Below are 10,782 nucleotides of genomic sequence, written 5' to 3' on the forward strand. Positions count from 1 at the left end.
TATTAGAATGGGTCCAGAGGAGGGTCACCAAGATGATCGAGAGTCTGGAGCACCTCTACTGTGGTGACAGGCTGAGGGAGCTGGGGTTGTTCAGTCTGGAGAAGAGAAGGCTCTAGGGAGACCTCATTGAAGCCTTACAGTCCTAGAGAGGGCCTACAGGAAAGATGGGAAAGGACTCTTTATCAGGGTGTGTAGTGACAGGAAAAGGGGTAATGTATTTAAACCAAAACAGTGTCAGTATAGAGTAGATATTTGGAATAAGTTATTCACTATAAAGGTGTTAAGGTGTTGGAACAGGCTGCCCAGAGAAGCTGTGGATGCCCCATGCCTGGAATTGTTCAAGCCAGGATGGATGAGTCTTTGGGCAACCTAGTCTGGTAGGAGGTGTCCCTGCCATGGACAAGGTCAAATCAGACAATCTTTAAGGTCCTTTCCAACCCAAACCATTCTATAATTCAGAAACTAGATTCCAATTTTCATCTTTCTTATCTGATCGTTTGGGACACATAACTGCTGCACAGATAATATAGAGAATAATCAAGAAAAAGCTGCTTAAGTACTCTCACTCTGGACTGAAACACAACTTTAAAATGCCTAAATGGGAGTCCCTCTGGGTTGGAGGACAGGTGGATGTCAATGGCTAGAATGTACAGTGCCCTTGGGATACCAAAATAATATGTGTGGTAACAAAAGGAGACTGTTTTGCAGTGTACTGCATCTTTCAAATGACAACATTCACTGCAGGTTGCAAATGTTATACAAGGCAGATACAACTTCACACTCCAGTTCATATGCAGAAGTGTTCCATGTGGATGTCTCTCCTTCCCCAGAGATGCTTTGCATTTTCTTTTTGTTTGTTAATTTTCTGCCTTTGAAACAAAAGCTGTATTTTGTTTTTCACCTTTGAAATGGAAGACAATATTGCTTGCTGAAAGGAAGCCAGAGGAAGTCTCTCTGGAGGACAGGGTTTCCTTTTCACCCATCATGCTACAGCATGTGTTTGTCCTCTCCACAGAGGACTTCCCCAGGGAAGCCAGGAGGAACAAACCAAGCACCCTGAACAGATTACAATCTCTCTGATACCTAAAACAAAAGCACTTTACAGATAAATTTTAGTGCCTTTTTCTACTGGTGGTTTTAAACTGTTGCACACCACCTCAGCTTCTGCATAGTGGGAAGCTAAATAAATCATTATACAATTAATGTAAGTCTGACACTCATGGGAGCAACCATGTAATTAATAGTGACTAATGCAACTGTTACACTACAGAAGAGAAATTAAGAATGTTTTGCTACTTATTGTAAAGAATTACCAGAAGGCAGGCTATTACCATATTAACTACTGTCATTTAGCCATCAAGTCACAAAATGTCTGCAGTCTGGTTTAGACATTTTCCACTTTAATGCACCAATCCCACTATGTAGATGCCAAGTATTGCATCAAAATTCTTTAGATGAAATTCTTCAAAACTTCACAAATGACATTGCCATTGAGGACTCCATCCAATACAGTTCTTTCAAGATGATTAAATATGTTAATGAGATTTTCCACTACTAAGAGAAGTGACTGGAATTTTTAACTGTTTTATAATAGAGACACATTCAGAAGTGGGTACACTTCTTGCACATGAACAGGCGTTATGCATCCCCTAGATTTTTTGGACTTACTGTTACACGGATACATAGTTGAAGGCATAGATATTTAAGCACACCTCCAAAACCTTTCACTCAGGTATGTTACTTTAGGTGACCTTTGGATGAAGCTTCTCTGTACATGCACTAATGCCTGAAGATGAGAGGAATTGATGAGAAAGGGTACATCTCTGGAACATGTGCAGAGTAAACGTGAGCTCATTCTGCCAGCTGTCCAAAACAGCTAAGGGGAATGAAAAAGGAGGAAAATGAGGATGCCAGTGCATGCCAATATGTAAAGCTGGATGTGAGAACTCAGAAAAAATCCTTTTTGTCCCCCTGCACTCCTCCAGGAACATCCTGGTCTTAGACCAGTGGAAAACCTTGTGTTGGTTGATAACATTTATTTGTTGCTCCCTTGGCTGTGATGCTTCTCTTGCTAAAGGGTCTAACAGTATTGAAACATCTTCTGATATAAGGAATATTAGAGAACACAGAAGCCTGTAAATGAACAAAGACGTACCAGACAAGAGCAGTGGGACTCAGTCCTGATATTTCCACTTAATCACCATGGTATATTGTTGTATCTAGTTATTACAGGGTGCCAATGGATGTGTGCCACAGAAAACTCTCATTATGCGAGGATGAGCATGTTATTACCATTTTAAAAGACCCATAGTGTGTTTCATTTCTTAGTGTTTTGATGAGACCATTTCTCCTTCTTCCTCCTTACAAAATTCTATGCAGATGGAGATGCAGTGAGTCAGCTGGCTTGTAATGGGACATAATTTCTGGTATACATCTTCAGCTATTTGTCCAAATACCTTGCACTGACTAGCAGTGCTAGAAATCTGTGTCCTGATGCACAGGGTGAAATTCAGTTGCCAAAGCACAGACATGAAGGGGTCTCTGCCTGGTCTCCAGCTCTCCCTCATGAGGACCTGTGTCTCACAGGCACTATGCCACGTCTCCCTGTTTCATGACATACAGTCCTGGATACCCTGCATTGCCTCCAACAGCACCAGTCATCCATCCCATTTAGGCAGTGGAATTTCACCCACATTTTGGTGTCCCCGGCCAGGTGACACCGCAGCTGCGAGCAGCAGATGCTACTATGATTGCAGATCACAGCCTAGCTGCTTGTGTGCGATGTAGCCATCTGCACATTGTTGATGTACATACCCAATATTAACATAATTTTCATGACCCTGACTGTACATATCAGACAGCACTTCTGCAAGATGCAGAATACATATTGCTTGCTACCAGTGAACTATGATCTGTTGGATCCCTCAGGATCAAAGGAATTATAATACTTCTCTGTTTAACACCTAATCTACCTCTCAGGAATATCAAGGAGCCAGGAATGGGTGAGGCACTTCACTTTCCATTCTCAAAATAAGTTCATGTAAAGTCTGATTTTTTAAAAGAGATCAGTACTTAATTAAGTATGCTTAGCATTTAGGTGAACAGTGATGTGATGAGCTGTGCATGCAATTTCCAATATTTAACATTAGAAATAAAATTAACTTCTTTGTTATTACATATGAGTGAACCACACAAACTGATTAATCTAGCCAAAAGTTTCACAAAGGTTTCTCTTCTCTCTCCCCTTCTCCTTTTCTCCTCAGCACTGGACAAAGTCACTTGAAGGTGTTTTCATTGAAGTCATTGAAGATTTTCGCAGGCATAGTTTTGTGATGGCAAAGACCTGCAGTCAAGAAACATTGACATTACAGCATGCAGTCATTGTTATTTGCCATCTTTGCTGTAGGCCTGGTGAAAATGGCTCCTAAAAATGATAGCAGTTGTTGTTACAAAAGTCAGTGACATATCCCACAGGGAACTGCCTAGGAAAACTCTTCCTCTGATCCTGCTAATATAAATCAACCTGACAATCAATGTCAAGGATGGCTATAAGCCACACACTACCATACAGGAAAAAAGAAAGACTTTGGGGAAAAAATAAAAAAAAATAAAGTTGAGATGGCAAATTTACTAATCTTGATATTATCGTAAAGGACAATTATTGACAATTTTAATGACAGGCATCTCAAGTAGACAATACCTGGAAAAGCGGCTTTTATTGCTGGTGTCAAATACTGTTTTTCCTTTAAGCAATAACCAGATTTTCAAATATAAGAGTTAAAACTGCATGACAGCTGAAATGTGGGATGTAGCAAAGTCTTTGTTTATATTACCATGGGGTATTTGGTGTTCTTATTACTAGTTATGTAATAAAATAATGGCATTATATCAATTTACTTATTTTCAGTTGTCAAGGAGGAGTAATGATACTCTCCAAACTAGCCAGCATGCCTCCCAGCCTTTCTGATTAACCAAACCAATTGCCTCACTCAAGATTTGTGCAAGCACCTCTCCACCTACATTATGAGATCTCACTCTATAAAAAAAAAAAAAAAAAAAAATCCATTATGAAACAATTTCCATTAGAAAATAAATTCTATCCTCCAAAGAGATTACATGGCTGTAACGAGGCTAGGTTGTAACTTTTGATCTGTACGTCTTGCATTGCTTCTTCTCCAGAGGGTTTTCCCTTCCAGTTGTCATGCTGTTATGACTTGTGAGCTGGATAACTCCATAAAAGCACAGATTAGCCTACTCCTTTGTCACCTCTCAATACTATAAAAATTAATATCCACTGGTAATAATAAATGTAGTTATTTCATTTACAATACTGTCAAAGATTTACTGTGTCATTGGTAAACAGTGATTCATCCAGATGTAGGACTGTGGATATCTCCAAAAAAGTCACTAAGTATAAAAAGATACAATGAAGAAATGATGGCATTTTTCACTATATAGCTAACAAACAGAAGGTAAAATTTGAACTTCGACGCTTACATTTCTATGCCATTATCTGAAACAAAAGGGGTGATGCTGGCAATTTGCCTATATTTTTAGATTATGAGTGTACCCTTTGTGTTGTCATTGTAGAAGACACTGAACCAATGAGCTACCTAGATAAATCACAAAAGGCAATGACTGGCTGGTATTTAACATTTATCAGCGAATACAAATCTAGTCTAGCAGCCAAGGGATCTGTGTGACAGGTGATCAGAAGGAGCAAATAACTACAGCTTTTTTAGCAGTGATAGTCTGTGACTTTTACTCCTGGAGACTGTTTCTGCCTCTTCCCTTGATCTGATTCTGTTGCTCTGAGAGGCATCTCCAGGCAGGTCTCAGTTCATCTCCATTAAGACAGTTGAATGATCTGGCTTAGGGTCTTTTACCAAGAAGCTGACAACTCCTTTTGCAGCAAGATTTTCCTGTTGTGTGTAAAGATACTCAATAAGGAGAGTAGAAGTTATGTTAGCTGTCTTGAATATGATATTTACTGTGGTATATTTAAATCAGTAAGCCTAGATTATATTTCCTTTATTTTTTGTATTCAGTGATGGAAGACTGTATTGTTGCCATAGTTCATAGTTTTGCAAAGTTCCTACATTTTGAAGTTATCTTAATCTTAAAGATTTTGGAATATCACCAAAAAAAAAAAAAAAAAAAAAAAGTTCTTATTAGTTCCAAGGTTAGATGGACTTTATGCTACTTTATCATCCACTGGACTCATCTTCACAACTCTCAAACCAACAGAAGAATGGACAAGACTGGAACCGTTGGTAGACTCACCTTTAGTCAGGCACTGAAAATTGAGTTCATCTTTAATTTATTCTTCTACTTCAAGCTTGCAAATCTGAAAACACCAATGAGTGTAAAATGCCTGAGCAGTTTGTAGAGCAGAGCACACAGCCCAGTCCTTCTCCCTGGAGAAGTCAGGTGAAGGGTGCAACACAGTACTCTCACTATCAAGCTGCTGGCAAAGCCTTTGGAGACATTTCCCTTCTGGTTTTGTACTATGGAGTGAAACATGAATGCTTTTGGTATGACAAGGTAATTTACTGACTCTGGTGTCCCACAGATTTTGGGGTCCTCTTTTGTAGATCTCAACAACCTGAAATAACCCTTTTTCTGACCTTGCCTGACAAGGCTGAACGATCAAAATTTCTCATCGTGAGAAGATCTGACTTCAACATGTCTCACAGATGTGTTCCCTAAAAGAGAGCAATTCTTATATGCTCAACTTCCAATTGATTAAAGTTTTGCACTTTCCAAAAGGTTTTTAAAAAGTCTTGTGACAAAGGTGATCCAGGAAAGGTTGGAGCCGGAACACAGAGATGAAATAACCTCCGCAGGGTGTCGCAAGGACACACAATAATAGATGCAGAGGTTCCTGACGTGCAGCCCTTCCATCTGATCCCTTGATGACATTGCCTTCATCTTTCTTGACCCAATGTCATCTAAAGAGCACCCTGTGAGTTCCTTCTCTTCTAAAATTGAAAACTATCATATCCAACACAAATCAATTAAAATTAAGACAGGAACACAAGATGAAACATTACCGATACCAGTGCCTGTTCCTTTTTACAGGAGAGATGTTACTCCATACTGAAAGAGTTTTTTCATCAGTTTTTGAAAATGGTGTGTGAAACTTTCCTAACTTTTTGTCTGAGTAGTGCCACCCCAACCTATAATGGAGTCTGGGCTAGTGATGTCAACAGTGTATTTTTATTGGCAGTGGCAAATGAAAGCCTTGTAAACCATTTCTTTCCTAATCTTTGTCTAATTCTGCACATAATTATGCATGCATAAAACATTTTGTCATGTTTCCACACATGTATTCTATAGGCTACCTTCACTACTCCTTTTCCCCACTTTCCATGACTAGGGAGGATTGTACACATCTATGTGACAACAAGTTTATTCCATAATCACCTTTCCCCTGTTGGCATCCTTTTTTCTCATATTCTTCTTCTCTGATTTTGTATTTATTACCTGGCAGCTAAGTTGAAAACTAGTACTTTTAAAAGGCTTTGAGATTCCTGAGGTATGAGCTGTATGCATAAAGATATGACATTTTATCCAAAACCACTAAGAAATTGTAAGTGTATTGCATGATTTATATCACTTTACTTTTACTATTTTAGGATATTTTTAATTCATTTAGCTACTAGCTTGTTAATAGCTCCTAATATTTGTGATTTCTGCCTAAGCATAATGTGGACACTGAAGAAATGTAATACAATACCAGATTTAGTCAGTTGTGTAAATACAAATCGCAGGCTGTCAGCTAGTCAATACAAACACCAAAGGATAATTAAAAGGTTCATTACAAATAAGCTCAGGTAAACACCACAACAATGCCTTTATTTTAAAGTTTGTTTAATATATTCTTGTTATCCGATAGATATTTTCCCTATATTCTTTATGAATTTAATTAATGTGTCAATGACAAATATGCCTGAATAGAAAATTAAATAACATTTGCTTTCACTCATCAACAGTAAGTTCTGCCAACATTATGAATATCAGCAAGGGAGGGACTGCCCTTGTACCCATTGCATTTGACAGAGTTTTCATTAGCAGTGCTTCCCCAAGTACACACCTTTTATATTTCTTTTCCTTTTTTCTTTCCCCATCAACCCTGTGACCAGATACTGCTTTTAACTGTGCTTTTAATGGCTTCTTTGAAGTCTGACACTTCTATTATAATAGCTAAATTGGAAGCCATTTAACACCCCCTATTTCATTTTCACTATAAAAAAAAATTGGTGTTAAATGCAGACAGGGCATCTGGGAAACAATGGTGAATGCAGTATCCAGACCCCCAGGGAACCAATTTATTAACAGATGCTCTGTGAGGTGTCCATCTCCCTCCCCACACATTGAGTGGTAGAGGCATTCTCTGGCCACTTTGATTGACTTTCTGCAGCTTCAGCTACCCTAGTTGTTATATCGTGTCTCGTTTGCATTAATACTAAAAATATTTTCAATTTAAACTTGTTAAATCCCAGATGGTGTAGCACATTGCTTGTAACTCTTTCCTTGTCTCAGCTAGAGTCCCACAGCATCCTTCTGTCTGCAATGAAATGTCCTCCCTGAACAGTTAAGCTCTGTACCTCAGTCAGTCTGACAGTGGATACAGATGTGATGAGGGACAGCTGCAGTCTAGTGCCATACAGAAAACAGCCCTTCAATTGTCATTTTTTGTGTGTGTGTTCAGTTCGAATATTTAACGCTCTGAGTTTCCCTGTAAATCCCTATGTTAAGGAGCAAAATTAATGACTACTGTGATAACCATGTAACTGCCTTCTCCAGAGCATGGTAATGGGATTATAAACAAAAGCCACACAAAAAAAAAAGTATATTAAGTGGTTAATTATTTCATCAAAAAGTGCTCTGAGTCAAAACTTTTATTATTACACCATACAAAGAGAAAAAAAAAATCATTAAAGAGCCATATTTTTATAAAAACAGAAAGTAGTTGGATATTCCTCAACAGAATCAAGATTTTCTAAACCTTAGCTCAAAAGAAAAAACCTGTGTAGTGAAGATTAAGCATTGCTATGTGGTGGCAAAGAGTTGACAAGCATTGTAGAAGCAATTCCTAAAGAAAATGAACCTTATGGTCTTGAATTTCCAAGTGAGAAAGAATCCACTAAAACAACAAAGTCAAACAACTTCCAGGTATCAGCATAAAGGACTCCATTTGTGCCATTTTCCCATTTGTGCCAGGCTCAGACAGTGTCATTATGCTGTTATAAACTCATCTGCTTAAAAAGCAGTCTTGAACACACTCTCAAGGAAAAAAAAATGCACAAAAAGGAAGAGGAAATCCTAACTTGTATTTGGCTTGTCTGTGTGATATTATTCTCAAAGTATCATACTTGCCATACAGAGGCAAAACTTCACAGGACAAGCATGAGAAAAGTTGTGAGTCTGTTTAAGCTATTGAAACAAGATAGAGTCAATCATGCCACACCTTTCTAAATGAGATTTGATCAAAATATGGCTTCCTGTTGTAGAAAGATACATGTGAGCAATGCCTCCTGGTCAGAATATGTTGTAGAACCCAAAGCAAACTGATGATTGAGTTCCAGGAATTTATATTGCAAATGTCATGTATTTTATATTGCAAAAACCATCATTAAAGTGCAACTAAAATGCAGCATACATGATATAGATACGTATCTCCCAAGCACATGGAAACACAGAATATTAAAAATAATAATAATAATCTCATTTTCAATTAGAAGAATACAAATAGTATGGTATATCATGGCATGAGTTCCTACTTCATTTAAAAGTGAGAAATATTATTGCACACTTTGTACAGATATCAGAGTGACTTTTATAAATTTGGAGTTTCTGTCTGTTAGACTGTCACTGACTCTTGTCAAATGAAGGTCATCCCTTTGCTAAGGAGACATCACATGTCATCCATCCTGCCTTGACAGCTGTGGGTCCGGGAGGCAGCACTTGAAACCTTTCCCAAAGATGCCTTGAGCTTTCTTCCTTTTCTGGTGTAATGGAGAAAAGCTCACGTATCTGTTTCTGCACAGATCTGTTCCATTCTTATTCCCTCAGTAATTTCAGCTGGCTGAAGTGCTAAGATTTTAATCCAGGAAGAGCTAGTTGTGGTGTAATAGCAATGTAACCAATGGTGAAGCTTTTCTGCTCAGTGAGAGTGGCCAGTTGTGATATCTGATTTTGGCATCCTACACTAAAATCCTCACAGAGAGATTTGGAAGAGGCCATCCGCATTCTCATAGTATATACCCAACACACCGAGTCTTCTTACTTCTGCACTGGCAAGGAAGAGGGAAGGAGAAGGAGGAAGAAAGAAAAAAACAATCCTGACCCTTGAGGAGTTCATCACTCATCTCTGACGGAGGAAGAAAGCAGAGTATTTTTCATGCTCTTGCCAGTTTTGTCTCTTCTTATCTTTGAAGGCTTTGGAAGGGTATATCTGTCTCTGTGCTCCACAACATTCAGGGAGACCTCTTGTTTTGATTTAATGTTATAAAGTGAGAGTGAGTTAATTCTCACTACAAAGCTGCTTGTGCCATAGCAAACAGCAATATGAAGACCAACTTCCTCTAATCTCAAAAGCTTGCTAGGACTCTGAGGTTGAAGTGTTCTTCAAGCCTACACAAAAGACACTACTGAAGTCATGTTATTAAAGAGCTTTCATGTTCTTTAGTATCATTACCACTACCAGAGACATAATTTTACTTACTTAATACAACATCCTGAAAGTCTTGAATGCTTAAGCTTGAGCATTTTTTTTTTTTTTTACTGTTTCCTCTGTTGAATCTTTTCAGTTGTACTGTGCTGAATTCTTAAGAAACAGGCAATAATATTTTCATGGAATAATTAATGCTTTATGAAAGATATAAACTAAATAATATGATCTAAGAATTTACAACTTCATCAAAGAAATTGTCTGAGTATACCTGATGTTGCAGAGAAAAGAGAAAGGGAGGCTGTAGGATATCCTTTTCCTTATTCTATGAACCCATGCAGAGAAAGGCACAAAGAGGGCAGGCAAGTGCCTCAGGAGTTGTGCTATGGGAAAGCCATTGGTCACATCAATATCTTGCTTAGAGACAAGGGTGGGTGCTGTGCCATGGTCAAATGCTGCTAGCTCACACTGCTGACTATTCAGAATTCTCCCAGGGGATGCTCATGGGTTTACTCACAGAGGCTGACCCCATCCCTCTCAGGCATCAAGACCTTGGGAAAAGCAATTCAGTGCTATGAGGTCATCTACAGTAGCCCAGGGCTCCCACAACACTCTGCCCGTCCTGACTTATGGCAGATTTCATAGATCTTTTCAGCTCTTCTCATGTTTTTAATGATCATTGGCCATGATCATAAATGCAGAACTAGCACTGCCTTTAAATGCCTTTCTACATTTCTATTTGGATTCAAATCCTAAAATAAAATAACAAATTCACTGTTCGACATTTTGGCAGGCAATGTGTGTCTGTATTTAGATTCATGGTCTAAAAAAATAGTCACTGTTTTGCATTTTGGCAGGCAATGCTGGTTCTGTTAAGCTCTGCCTGGACTTTCCTTTTGTCTTTCAAATTTATTATTTCACTCTGAATCACTTAGCTTACTCAAACTTTAACTTCAGGAGAAAACATACCAGCAGACACTGTTTTTGATCTGTGTTTCTGGTTATTTCTAGAAGACACAAACTGAGTAACTACCTTCAGAAACTGGTTTTGTGGTGACCTACCTGTGAGACCTCCTGGCAGTCTGCTGTTTGTCTTCCATGTTCTG

Source organism: Oxyura jamaicensis, chromosome 1 (genome assembly GCF_011077185.1).
Source record: "Oxyura jamaicensis isolate SHBP4307 breed ruddy duck chromosome 1, BPBGC_Ojam_1.0, whole genome shotgun sequence".
Classification (NCBI taxonomy): Eukaryota; Metazoa; Chordata; class Aves; order Anseriformes; family Anatidae; genus Oxyura; species Oxyura jamaicensis.